The sequence below is a fragment of the Lissotriton vulgaris genome, unplaced genomic scaffold (genome assembly GCF_964263255.1).
Source record: "Lissotriton vulgaris unplaced genomic scaffold, aLisVul1.2 SCAFFOLD_1853, whole genome shotgun sequence".
Taxonomy (NCBI): domain Eukaryota; kingdom Metazoa; phylum Chordata; class Amphibia; order Caudata; family Salamandridae; genus Lissotriton; species Lissotriton vulgaris.
In genome coordinates, this window is record NW_028249619.1 from 178,853 (window position 1) to 192,774 (window position 13,922).

The following is a 13,922-nucleotide window of genomic DNA, read 5'->3' on the forward strand; positions in this document are numbered from 1 at the left end:
TTCCCTCACTGCCTGACTCTGATGTGCCATTCATTACTGCTTTCCGCATTTCGGGCCATGGCAGGCTCTCTTTTGATGATGTCCCTAACGAAACTCCAGGCATGGCAGTGGTATAGAATAGATGATACCAAGGTCTCGTTTGTGTAATTTATCATTGACCATATGGCATTCCAATAGGATTTCAAGTTCAGCCAAAATAACACTGGGGCATATTACCAAGCAATAGCGATACTTAGTTAGCGAGAAAAAATTATCGCTGAGCTGCGGCGATTTTTATCGCAGATAAACCTTGGTATTACCAAGGTTTATCGCAAATGCGATAAAAATCGGAAATAATGCATGAATATCGCTGAGCTGAAAAGTCAGCGATATTTAGGCATTACCGAGCTAATGCTCTTAGCCATGTAATCCACCTACCATTGGATAACATGGCTAAGAACTGCTCAGGGGCAGGTGTTAGCTTTTGGAGATATTCGCGCTTAGCACGAATATCTCCAAAAGTTGGTAATAGGAGATAGCAATGTTAGCGACTGTTTCCAGTCGCTAACATCTTGGCACGCCCACTTTGCATGTCATTAGTGATAAATATCACTGACATGCAAAGCGGGGCCCAAGATGGTCGCTATCTCCTACTAGCTGTCGCTAACTGGTGTTAGCGACAGCTAGGTAATAGGGAGATAATTCTATCTCCGCTTTCTTGGCTTTTAAAGCCAAAAAAGCGGAGATAAACCCCCTTGATAATATGCCCCACTTTTTCATCTATGTCCCCATTTGTTTAACCATGTGGACAGGGATTGGCCACCGGAACTGATCTGTAGCAAGGTCCAATGCCCAACCTACTGCGAACAGGTGGACAGGGCCTATGAGCTAAAAGAGACAGAGCAGCCGATTGAATTTTCTTGGTGGTTTTTGAAAGAACCATTTTTTATTTTGGGTTTTTTGTATGTTTTTTGTTTACATTTTTTATCAACGCTACATTAAAAAGCCATTTTTATTTTGTTATTACTAAAACATCCACATGCCAACAAAACAGTGCCTTCTGGCCCCCTGCTACGTTTTGAGATCACAAAGCTTGTGTGTTACCCAGTGTACATTCAACTTCTTCTCCTCTGCAGGATGGGAGAATAACACCCACATGTCTGACTGCTTCCCCACCTCTCCTCCCTCTCCCAACCCCTAGATTTCCATTTCCTGCTCCAGTGGAGTGTAAGCGAATGGTCCGGGAAGTTGTCCTTCTTCAACCTGGCCATAGTGCAGTCACATTAATCTTTGAATAGCAGCAGTCTGGTAAGGATGTTTGATCCTAAACAATTGCCATTTTTTATGTAGTGGAGGGGTGGCTGATTTTAGCCAATCAGAAGTTCAGAACGACCATTAAATGGAAAATAGTCAACAAACTACACATGACGTACTCCAATTACACAGGCAGTCATATCCTCCAAGGTAGGTGTGCTGGGTATTCCGTCTTGCAAGAGACCATACACTCAGTGCAGTGCAAGCAAATATTTACATAGACAATATGAGTGGAAAGGGGCGACCGCTCGGTCCCCCCGAACGTATGTTGGAGTACCCCGATCCCCCCGGGAAACCATTTTGGGAGGGAGGCGAGTCTCGGCTGGTATGCCCGAAGCGGCGTAGCCGGGGCGCGCCTTTTCCCGCCCAAGAGGGGTTGTCCTAGACACTTACACCGTTGGCCACGCCCCGTAGGCGGAATGGAGGAGGGTCCATGCCCGCCCGAAGGAGGATAAAAGGAGCAACAATCCAAGGAAGCATCCTCTTGTTCCTGTGCTCAGAAGCTGCACCTCCCCGTTGCACGTGAGCTCGAGACGGAACAAGGAGCCAAGTTTGAGAATTTGTAATTTTTGTGTTTCTCTCTTTTAGCGCTTCGAACTTTGGTTCCAGGACCTTTCGGTCGACTATCGTGAGAAAATGCCGGGCAAAAGGGTCGGAAAGAAGGTTAGCACCGACCAAATGCTTCGTATGCTGGTGAAGGACATGGCGAACATGAAGAAGCAGATGGCGGCCATGAACGGTACGGGCCGGCCTAAGAAAGTCATCGGACCAGCATTGCCGGGGGTAGTCCCTGCCGGGAGAGGTAAAAGGGCCAGGAACAGGGTGGCAGGGGTTGAGGCTCCGGTTCCCGAGTCACCTCCGGCGAGCCCGGTCAGGCCAGTAGAGGCCCCAGTTCCGATTCCGGACGCAGGACAGCCGATCCCTGTCGTAGTTACACCTGTGAACGAGGGGGATATGCCACCCGAGTTGGCCGCCCAGTTGGCGGCGTGGTTGGGCAAGAATAATGAGGGTGCCATAGCTCCAGGGGATACGGCCGATGAGGCCAAACTAATAATGAAGCAGTTGCGGCAATCGCGAGATGCTGCGAAGGCACCTTGTCCTTTTGTTCCCCCTCAGGTTCCCGCGGAACAACCGTCTTCGGGCGTTGGAACAGCGGCAGCAGCGAGTTCAGCTACTGATTCGGGTAAGAAGCCGTTGCCAATGGCTGGGGAGGGGTCGTTACCCTCAAGGAGGGAAAAGGTGGTGCAACATATCCCGTTGGCCACAAAGGAAATGATATGGGCGGATAAATACGTGAACATGTTTTCGCTATTGACTGATCATTATGAAATAGAACAAATTAGAAATCAGAAGGAATTGTTGCATCCAAGTGTATGGTGAGCAAAGATGGCGGGTTTCAGAGTTGATGAGACAATCGCTAATTGGGGCAGGGCTTTTGGGATGTTCACTGCAATCATGGGGGAACGGAGGCCCGAGGTGTTACAGGAATTGGCTTGTTACCAGACACGAATAATGGAGTTTTATGAATCGTACGATGGTGATCAATGGTTGGGTTATGATAACAAATTTCGTAAGGCCAAGGAGCACTACTCATCCCTGACGTGGGATTGTTTCGACTCCATTTCCTGCCAGAAACAGGTTAGGTCAAACCCGACAAAACCGTCTTCGTTTGGCGGGAATGGGGCAGAGCCTTCCCGCCATTCCCCGTCGGTGCCCTTTCGAGCGGGCGCCGGTAGTGATCAGCACACAAAGAGTAATAGGAACTCGGGCAAGAAAGGGGTCTGTTGGAGCTTCAACAGGGGCAAGTGCACTAGACCACAGGGGACGTGCAAGTTCAGGCATGAGTGTGCAGGGTGCGGACAATCTTCACACCCCGAGAGTTCATGCAGAGCCAAGAATGGCGATACAGGGGGCAGAGGCGGCGCCAAACAGGTCTAATGACGGCCGAGGGGCGCTGCTACCTACTCCTATCGACATCATGGCAATGATCCCCTGGCTGAACGAATACCCTGATCATGTCTCCGCCAGGGTGTTGAGGGACGGTTTCTCATGTGGTTTCCGCATCCCGGCGGGGGATTTTCGGGGGGAAGCACTGTGTAAAAACCAACTGTCGGTTCAACAGAATACGGTTGTAGTACAGGCAAAGATTGCAAAGGAGGTGGCCCGAGGTCGGGTTGTGGGTCCATATGCGAACCCGCCAGTTCCTAATTTTGTTTGTTCACCGTTGGGAGTAGTCCCCAAGAAGGACCCAGGTGAGTTTCGGTTAATACATAATTTGTCCGCTCCTAAGGGTCTTTCCGTGAATGATGCGATTGACCCGGGAGTTTGTTCGCTGCGGTATGCTTCCTTTGATGAGGCCGTCGCCATGTTGAATCGCCTGGGGCCCGGAGCGCTGATGGCTAAATCTGATATCGAGTCAGCGTTCCGGTTACTCCCGGTACACCCACAGGATCAGGGTCTGTTAGGTTTTGTGTTCCAGGGACGCTATTACATGGATAAATGTATGCCAATGGGTTGCTCCATCTCTTGTGCGTATTTTGAAAAATTCAGTAGTTTTTTACAATGGGCGTTCACCAGAGCCACAGGCTTTACGCAGGTTATGCATTACCTTGATGATTTTCTGTTTCTGGGGGCAGCCGGGGACACGGAATGTGCGCAGGCTTTGAGTAAATTTTGTGATCTCATGAGAAGATTTGGCTTGCCACTGGCACCAGGCAAGACAGTGGGGCCGTCTACTTCACTCGAGTTTCTAGGAATTTAGCTCGATTCTGAAGAGGGGTGCTTCTGTTTGCCTAAGGAGAAGGTATTGAAATTTAAGGCCTCGCTCGAGACATGTATTGGCGAGACGAAAGTAACATTGCATCAGTTGCAGCAGGCTGTGGGTCAGCTTAATTTTGCTCTTAGAGTGATACCAATGGCTCGTCCCCTTTCTCGCTCTATTGCTCAAGCCATGGTTGGCCTTAAGGAAGGGCATCACCGTACAAGACTCTCGGCAGAGGTTCGCCAGGACATGCACATATGGTTGGCATTCCTGGCGGATTTCAACGGTCGTGTCCTGTGGAACAAACCAGCGGTTTCCTCCGAGGAGCTGGGATTGTGGACCGACTCTGCACGGAGTGTGGGTTTTGGCGCCATCTTTGGTAATCGTTGGTCGGCACGAACATGGCCGGCGTGGTGGCACGAGAGTGGTCTCACAGGTAACATTGGGTTTCTTGAACTGTTCCCTATTCTAGTGGCCTTAAAGACATGGCCGGAGGGGTTTCGTGATCGCACTGTGGTGTTCTGGTAGAATAATATGACTGTGGTAGAATGTGTCAATAATGGCAGCACGCTGCAAATTGATCTTGAGATTAATGAAAGAAATTGTCCTGCTGTGTATGAAATTGAACGTTCATTTTAGAGCAAAACACGTGCCTGGGGTACTGAACCAGGCGGCTGATGCACTCTCTCGTTCCCACATGCAGGCCTTCCGGGGCCATCTGCCCTCTGCGGACTTGGTGGCGGCACCATTTCCCGAAGTTCTCTGGTCTCTCGGTGCCCCGGATTACAAAACCTCGTGGGAGAGAGTCTAGCCCCCAGGACAAGGAAGGCAAATGAAGGGGCGTTCCGTTCCTATTGGGCATTTTTGGGTCCAGCTAGGGGGGAGCATTGGGGGCAGGAAGAGTATGTTCTGAAATTTCTAGTATCATTGCATCAGGCAGGCCGATCAGTGGCAACAGCCAATAGACACCGAGCCGCCATTGCGTTCATGGCGCAGGCTCATGGCATTCAGGACCCCACAGCGTCCTTTCTAGTAAAGAAGGCGCTGCACGGGTGGCAACGCCTTGAGGGTCGTAGAGAGGACGAGAGGCGCCCGATAGGGCTAGCAAGGTTGTCCCAGTTAATGTCCGTACTCCCTGCGACTTGTTCATCTCAGTCAGAGACAGTGCTGTTCCGGGCCGCCTTTGCATTAGCATTCCATGGAGCTATGCGGATAAGCGAACTGGTAGCAAGGAACAAGCAGGATACGGGGGGAGGTCTGTGTCGAGAACACATCCAGATTAAAGGTGACACGATGGTAGTCACGATAGCCAAGTCCAAAACCGATCAGGGAGCGATCGGAGACAGTGTGGTTGTTCAGCGCATGCTAGGGTCCCACATGTGCCCAGTGAAATGCGTAGAGGATTACTTAGCGCAAAGGGCGGCATCATGGGGGGGGAGCTTGCTGAGACATACCGACGCCACCCCACTGACCAGGTTTCAGTTTCAGCGGGTGTTAACAATGGCAATCACGGCAGCGGGCTTGAACCCGGGCGATTTTGGGACCCACTCATTCCGGATAGGTGCTGCTACAGAGGCTACAGCCAAGGGGTTGAGTGTGGATAAAGTGAAGCAGTTGGAGCGTTGGTCCTCGAATTGTTATAAGAGGTATGTGCGGTTGCACATGTTGTGAAGCTAATGTCATGCACTCACGCTTCTTGTTTTCTGTTTGGTTTTCAGTTTCGCGAGCAGGCTTTGCGGGGCGGACTGTGCAGTTGACCCGACACCTGGGGACCAGCGGTCAAAGATCACCGGCTGAGGGAAGAGTGGTGTGGGTCGTCGGCCACTCATACGTGAGGCGCGCCGCAGACGTATTCAAAGCAGGTGACATGATTCACATGGCTGGGGAATACGGGTACAGGGTGACCTTCTACGGAAGGGGCGGGCTCTGTATTGACCAGTTTCAAAATTTTATGGAGGGATTGTTAGGGCGGACAAGGTCACCGCCATCTGTAATCATAGTGCATCTTGGGGGCAATGATTTGGTGACCACTGGTCGACGAGTACTTCTCGAATTAATTCTATCCACAGTAAGTTGGTTGGCGAGAAGGGTTCCGGGGTGGACGATTGCATGGTCACACATGATTCCGCGGAAGGTGTGGTGGGGGGCTATTTCTGTGTCAGCCTTAAATAAGTCGGTGAAGAAAGTTAATAACAAACTTGGTAGGTTGTTTCGTACAGGTAAATTGCATTGTATTCCTCATGGATGTATCCGGGGGGACCATATGTATCTGGAGGATGGGGTCCATTTGTCCCGGGAGGGGAATACCTTACTCATAGGAGACTTCGTAGCTTGGTTAAAGAGTTTGTGCAGCCATGACCTTTAAGTAGGAGTTTTTTGTGGGGGGTCCGGATAGCCGGTCAACTATCCGGCCTGTGGCGGTAAGGTCATGATCGGTGAGCAGTAATTGGAAGATCCCTAGAGGTGGGGCGTCACCCATTATGGATGGGAGCGCCCGGGGGGAGGCGGCCATTGGCCCCTCAAACGGGGAGGCGGTCCCCTCTAAGGATGGGGCCGCCGAAAGGGAAGGCGGTCATAGGCCCCTCCCTGGGGAGGAGGGGCTACGGGCCCCTCCTGGGAATTTCCCGGGGCCAGGACATCTGCGACGGCAGATGTGGTAAGCAGTGTGGGGTGGGAGGGGGGTCTACGCTACCTTCTAGACACCTCACACGAGTCCTCGGACGACCACTAAGATGGTGTCGAGTAAATAGGGGCCCCCGTTAAGACAAGGGAAATTGGAAGTTGGCACAGAGGGACAGTCCTCTGTGCGCCCGCCCCTCACAAGTGAGGGGGGAGTTCTGGTATTAGGGATCTGACACCGGTTACGACCTTGCCGTTGGCCCGTAATGTTAGGATGTACAATTTGAATTTTGAGAAATGCATTTACAGGATGTTTTAGAATCAGCTAGGAGAACCTTTGTATTAGAGATGTGTTAAGGTTAGCCAAGAAACATCGTAATGTGTAAATGAAATTGTACATGATATAAAACTGTTATTTTAATGTTTTAATTTTGTTTCATATTTTAATAAATACGGCCGGGAGGGTAACTCCCTCCTGCCTTCCAAAAGTTCAAGAACCGTTTCCGTCTTCCCATTCTTGGGGATTGTGTTGGGAGGGGGTGACGGGTATCCCAACCATATGGAAAGGGGCGACCGCTCGGTCCCCCCGAACGTATGGTGGAGTACCCCGATCCCCCCGGGAAACCATTTTGGGCGGGAGGCGAGTCTCGGCTGGTATGCCCGAAGCGGCGTAGCCGGGGCGCGCCTTTTCCCGCCCAAGAGGGGTTGTCCTAGACACTTACACCGTTGGCCACGCCCCGTAGGCGGATTGGAGGAGGGTCCACGCCCGCCCGAAGGAGGATAAAAGGAGCAACAATCCAAGGAAGCATCCTCTTGTTCCTGTGCTCAGAAGCTGCACCTCCCCGTTGCACGTGAGCTCGAGACGGAACAAGGAGCCAATTTTGACCCACCCACCAGCCCCTGATGACAGCGATTTGTTTTGGAATAAAGTCGAGTGACATGATACTGTTTCTTTTTCAGGTTGTTTTCGAATAAAGTTGGTAATTTTTTTTGGTATGTAATAAAGTGGTTGCTCTTTCAGCATGTATTTCGGCAAAGTAGTTGCAGCAGAGTTAAATGAGGTGCTTGGTAGAAGTTTATACTTTGAATCGCTCAGTATAACTGTCTTTTCCATCCTCTTTAGTTTAAAAAATTTCGTATTTATTTTGGTCGGGCGGTAAGGTCATGATCGGTGGGCAGTAATTGGAAGATCCCTAGAGGTGGGGCGTCACCCATTATGGATGGGAGCGCCCGGGGGGAGACGGCCATTGGCCCCTCAAACGGGGAGGCGGTCCCCTCTAAGGATGGGGCCGCTGAAAGGGAAGGCGGTCATAGGCCCCTCCCTGGGGAGGAGGGGCTACGGGCCCCTCCTGGGAATTTCCCGGGGCCAGAACATCTGCGACGGCAGATGTGGTAAGCAGTGTGGGGTGGGAGGGGGCTCTACGCTACCTTCTAGACACCTCACACGAGTCCTCGGACGACCACTAAGATGGCGTCGAGTAAATAGGGGCCCCCGTTAAGACAAGGGAAATTGGAAGTTGGCACAGAGGGACAATCCTCTGTGCGCCCGCCCCTCACAAGTGAGGGGGGAGTTCTGGTATTAGGGATCTGACACCGGTTACGACCTTGCCGTTGGCCCGTAATGTTAGGATGTACAATTTGAATTTTGAGAAATGCATTTACAGGATGTTTTAGAATCGGCTAGGAAAACCTTTGTATTAGAGATGTGTTAAGGTTAGCCAAGAAACATCGTAATGTGTAAATGAAATTGTACATGATATGAAACTGTTATTTTAATGTTTTAATTTTGTTTCATATTTTAATAAATACGTCCGGGAGGGTAACTCCCTCCCGCCTTCCAAAAGTTCAAGAACCGTTTCCGTCTTCCCATTCTTGGGGATTGTGTTGGGAGGGGGTGACGGGTATCCCAACCATATGACCTTTCGCAAATTATAAAATGACCTGCTTGAGTCTGGAATACCAGCTTGGAGTCTTTAACAAGTCTGCAGCCTTTCAGACCTCGATAACATGTCCCTCTTGAGTCAGACACAACAACTTTGCAAATCTATTACAAAATTGCAATAATTTAATTTGTTACAAAAACCTCCTACTCCAGTCAGATGCAACTGCTTCAAATGTCCTTTGCAAAGTTGATGGGGTTTGGCGTCATCATAAAAATTAACATATACAATTTGCTACTCTAATGAATTGCACTTGTTTTCTATAGGATAAGTCCTAATGCAAGTACTCGTATATGATGATAAATCAATATTGCACCTTTCATTAAATGTGTTGATTACTATGAAACACCAGTGAAAATAGCCTAGTATACATAGGTACTAGCAGTCACTGGATAAGTCAAGCACCTTCAACTGTATTTTTTCTTAGCAAATTATTTTTTGAATGGCACAATGTACTGTGTGGCAGTACACTACAGTTGGTTTTTTTTTGCCCCGGTCAGAAGCAAAATGCAAACCAATAGATAAAGTTATAAATTGCAATATTATATAGTATTGTTGTGTGGTTCTAGTTCAGAAGGAAAAGTGTAAATAGAGTAATTCACTGAGCTATGATAAAAGGGTTTGAAAGAATGAAACCGACACCAAGAAGTAAACCCTAATCGAATCGAATAGAACAATATCTGGCCAAATAAAATACAAATGAGATAAGACTAGTCTTAGCACACAGTAACGAGATTCATAACAATTTTCAGATGTGTGCTGCATATTTACTTTACACATTGTCTCTGGGTTACGCCTGACTTATTTGTATTACGCTACCAGAGGGTTAAGCATAGGTTAATCTAGCTACTTTTGTGGTTCACCCAGGAAAGCTTTGGTTTTTGCCATGTTTTGGAGAATTTTTCAGTGTTCTCAAAAAGACTGGTCTGCCTCTCAATCATCCTTGGTAGCTGTTCCCTCTGGGATTCTAGGGTGATGGTTTTCCCATACTAACCGACCCCTTGCGTGTGTCATAGTCTAACTATACAAGCAGGTTGTCCATTACACCGAGGCTCTCACTCTCATCACTCTGGCCTTGGTCATCTCCCGCATCGACTATGCAAATTCACTTTATGTTGGTGTTCCAGCATGCCAACTCTGTTGATTACAGCTGGCACAAAACCAAGCAGCTAGGCTCATTTTCCATCAACCTAAGCATCAACATTTGAACGCAAAAAACATGGTGGCCTTAGAATTTCCTTTCTGGCCCCCCAATTATGGAACTCTCTTCCAATCAGACTGAGAACACTCACATCCTATACTCATTTCAGAACACTCCTTAAAACCCTCCTGTTTTCACAAGCATATGAGTAAGTTCTTGTTATCTCTTGCTGCCGTTCTGCTCTCAGCGCCATGAAACCGCCTGGTGTAAGCGCGCTTTACAAATATTTTAACATAACATAACATTACATAGAGGTTGACATTCGGTAGGTTGTGGTTGAGAGATTGTTCATTGGTGGAGAAGTCTATCTCATTAGGAGCTTCTTTTCCCTCTAAAGGTTGAGAGGCAACTGGAGTTGCCTTATGTTGGAGAGTTTAGGGGGGCACCAACTGTGGTAACTATAGGATGAGGCGTGTGCTGCAAATAGGCACGCATAGATGGTATGGACATCTCTCACTCTATGTTTTGTATCTAGGGATTTACGATTCACAGGAGCTCCCTAGAAAGGAGAATGAGGGTCTGTCCTGAGTTCTTTTTAGAGATGTACTTCTGGTTGAGAACAACAATCTACTCCTCCTCTTCAGTTGTGGAGACCAAAACCAAGCAAGGCATCTTTGAAGAGGACAGTGTTTTCTCGCATGAATATACTCAGTACTCTCAGGATTGCACTCCATCCTGATGATGATGGAATGACATCACTGTCATGCCTTATGTCCCCAAGAAAGTGGCAATATATTTAGTAAGTTTGGCATTTCAGATGGTGCATATGTCCAAGCCATAGATATTGTGCAAACAGCTGAAAGCAACAGATTACACTTTAGCATATCTATATGATACATTAGTTTCAGGTTAAGGAAGCTGACGTATCTCTTGATGCAGCAGTTGGGTTAAAACAGTAAATATAAACTTCAGACTTGTGTCATTGGAACTGTGATAGGTGACACAAATGATAGCCAGACTGAAAATCAATAAATACAGAAGACGTGTCAATTACACATAGAGAAATTGGTTACTGGACATACATTTGTTAGAAACAACAAAGGGTGAAAGCAAGTTGCAAATGGATGTAGATAGTGATGCATGCATTGTGGGCGCTGATTTACCTGTTCGACAGAAGCTAGAAGGGCTAATTCTTGCTTGTCCATTTTGTTTATATTGTCTGAAGGGGATGTGGGCATAGTCTTCATATCAGGAGGGGCCTCTGAATCACTAATATTGTGGGGAGCGATATACCGAGTAAGGAAAGAGCCTTAAAATAGTCTATCAGTATACAGTGAGATGTGATTGGCACACAGTACATAAACACCCAGACAAACACGCCCTGCATCACAAGCAATGGTACCACATTAGATGTTGTAGCCATACACTGACATGACATGAGAGAGGGGCGCTGCTCCAAAAACATATCATTGACAGTTGTATGATTTGGGTACATGGGGGACAGAACTGTGACAAGAGACACTGTGGGAGACTTACCAATGAAGGTGCACGATAGATGGATATATTTAGTGGCATTAAGGAAGAGACATTAGACATGTACATTCACTCAGTTGAATATTGGGTTTCTATTATCTTATTAAATAGCATGATAAATATCCTCAGATTTATGCAGAGAGAAATATAATTAACCCCTTCGATGCTCATGAAAAGCTCAGCTCGTCATGAGGCACGGTTGAGCTGTGCTCATGACGAGCTGAGCTCGTCATGAACAATGGTAAATCTGGGAATGCAGCACGGGGGGGAACCTCTAGCAGCCAAGGTGTTAAGCAGATTGTAACTGATCTGCTCAAGGACTTGCTAGGGTGTGCCATTTTTCTTTTGCAGTAATACTCAAAGTACAGGGGGGGCCGCATGAGACCCTCCTGCCCTTTACATGCGGCCCCCTGGGCAGCAGCAGCACTAGGCTCCTGTTTACTCGACTCAGCACTAACATGGGAAAAAAGTAAAATATTCCGCAAGCACATATTTAAAGGTTAATTGCAGTTAGGGAAAGGAAGTATCTAGGCCCTTAACTTCAGGAACACCGTAATTTTTAAAGGCAGCCACTATATATACATGCTTTGCTTCCCCTATACCCACTTTACACACTGCGCTGACATCAGTGTGGCCCTTAGTTATACTATAGTCCAAACTGCGACCTCTGCGAAAATGTTTGTGAGTACCCATGGTCTATTGTCTGTCGACAATCCACGTGGAGGAGCACTGATTGGAGGAGAAGAGAATGTGGTGGCAGGTGTGGGATGAGCATACGACAGGGGGGGACCTGCAAAGTTAAAGATGACATGATATAGATGAGCACAATTGAAAGCTACTCAACCACAATTTAAGTGTGTGTTGAGTCAATTGTGTCTTAATATATATCAAGAAGATACATTAATCGCTGTGCTGTTCTTATTACGACAAAGGCATACAATGGTCTGTTTTATAGTGACTGATAATAATGTGGCATAACCATGTGGGTGGTAAGGGAACATTAGATGCCTTGTCACCTTGCCACAGAAGATGTCCTACCTACTGGAGTTGTTACACCCAATGCACTTGATATGCAAACTGTATAAAAGGTTAGTGTATGTAAAGATTACTATAATCAGTTTGCAATCTAACGAGACGAGGGGTTCAGCAGAGTGTGAGTGACGTGTAAGAAGTGTGCTTATCTGTGAGGGGGGAGACAAATGTGACATGAGTGGAGAGTTGCAAAGCAGTGGAAAGATGTAGGGGTTAAGGTTCGTACCTAGCTTGATGGTGGAAGGTGAGATGGTGATAGAATCCAGGTGAACCAACAGGAATCGTGCCAATTGGTTTTGAGGTCCCCTATGGTATGTATCTTCACATCCCATCCAATGCAGTGACAATTGAGTCTGCCAGCTCATTCCACATGGTTGCTATTTCAGTTCCACTGAGGGTGTATGGAGGCAGAGTATCTAGGTGCCTGTAGTGAACTAATACAAAGGTAACTCCAAGGCATGTCTCTTTTCATCATTAGTGGAGTGGGCTACCTTATGTACACTGTAGTAGGTCTCTCTGTCTCCGGTTGTCATGAAAGTAACGCGGTCCAAAGTGAAGAAGGCAGAAGCCAGGGTGTGGGCTACATTTATGTGTGTTTCCATGCTTAACATTTGCCAGGTATGTGTGATTTGTATCAGGTGAATACTGTTTACCTATACCTTACAAATTCTGATTTTCCCGTGCAACAGGCAGAGATCCCCACTACAGAAATCCCCGATTACTGCAGTATGATGGCCTCAGATTGTAGTTTCAGTGGAAAAGTCACCAGTCCCCCCTGTAAGAGGATGTAGACTCGTAGATGCTATTGCTTAACAGATATTTCTGCCTGGAAATGGTGAATACAATCCAGGCTGAAATTTTCCAGCCAGGCATGGATACAAATCTAATTGTGCAGTGAATTCTGCACGTAGATTTCTGCACGTAATCAGGGACTATGTTTATGATTCCACTAATCATGACCATGTATCTAGTGCACAGTTCAGCTAAATAACTTTTGGCAATTAATAATAGATATTAGTTACTATTAAATGAAAAATTTCCTAGCTAACGTAACGGAAAGTTTCAATTCTATTAAGGACAAGGAGGCGAGGATTATGCAGTTCTTTCTTCTCTTTATTAAAATAGCAAATTCAAAGTAGACCAATTAGAAAACTTTTTAAGAACTACAACTCCCATGAGCACATGGACCACAGTGTCCATAACAACCGCCATCCAATCACGAGGGCGTCCACTGTATAACTGGTCCTGACGTCCCTTCCTCTTCCTCTTCTTCTCTGTGAAGAATGGTACCGAGGACGCTCATCAATCCTTTTGGTCTTGTCCTGAACCAACACAAGACAAACCGTTATCCTGATCTTTTTCCGTGCACGGAAGCATGGAAATACAAGACATAGCAGTGCATTGCAAGATAAAACATGAGTACAGATATCATGGATAAATTAAGAACATTGAACATGTGCAAAAAAGGCCTGGTCATAAACCCAGAATAATAATACAATTATCGCAAAGCAAAATACAGCAGCATAGACATATTCAAACCCCATTGAAAAAGTACTTACTGGATTTACGAAGACTCCGGGTAGGGTGAGACCAGCAAGTCTCG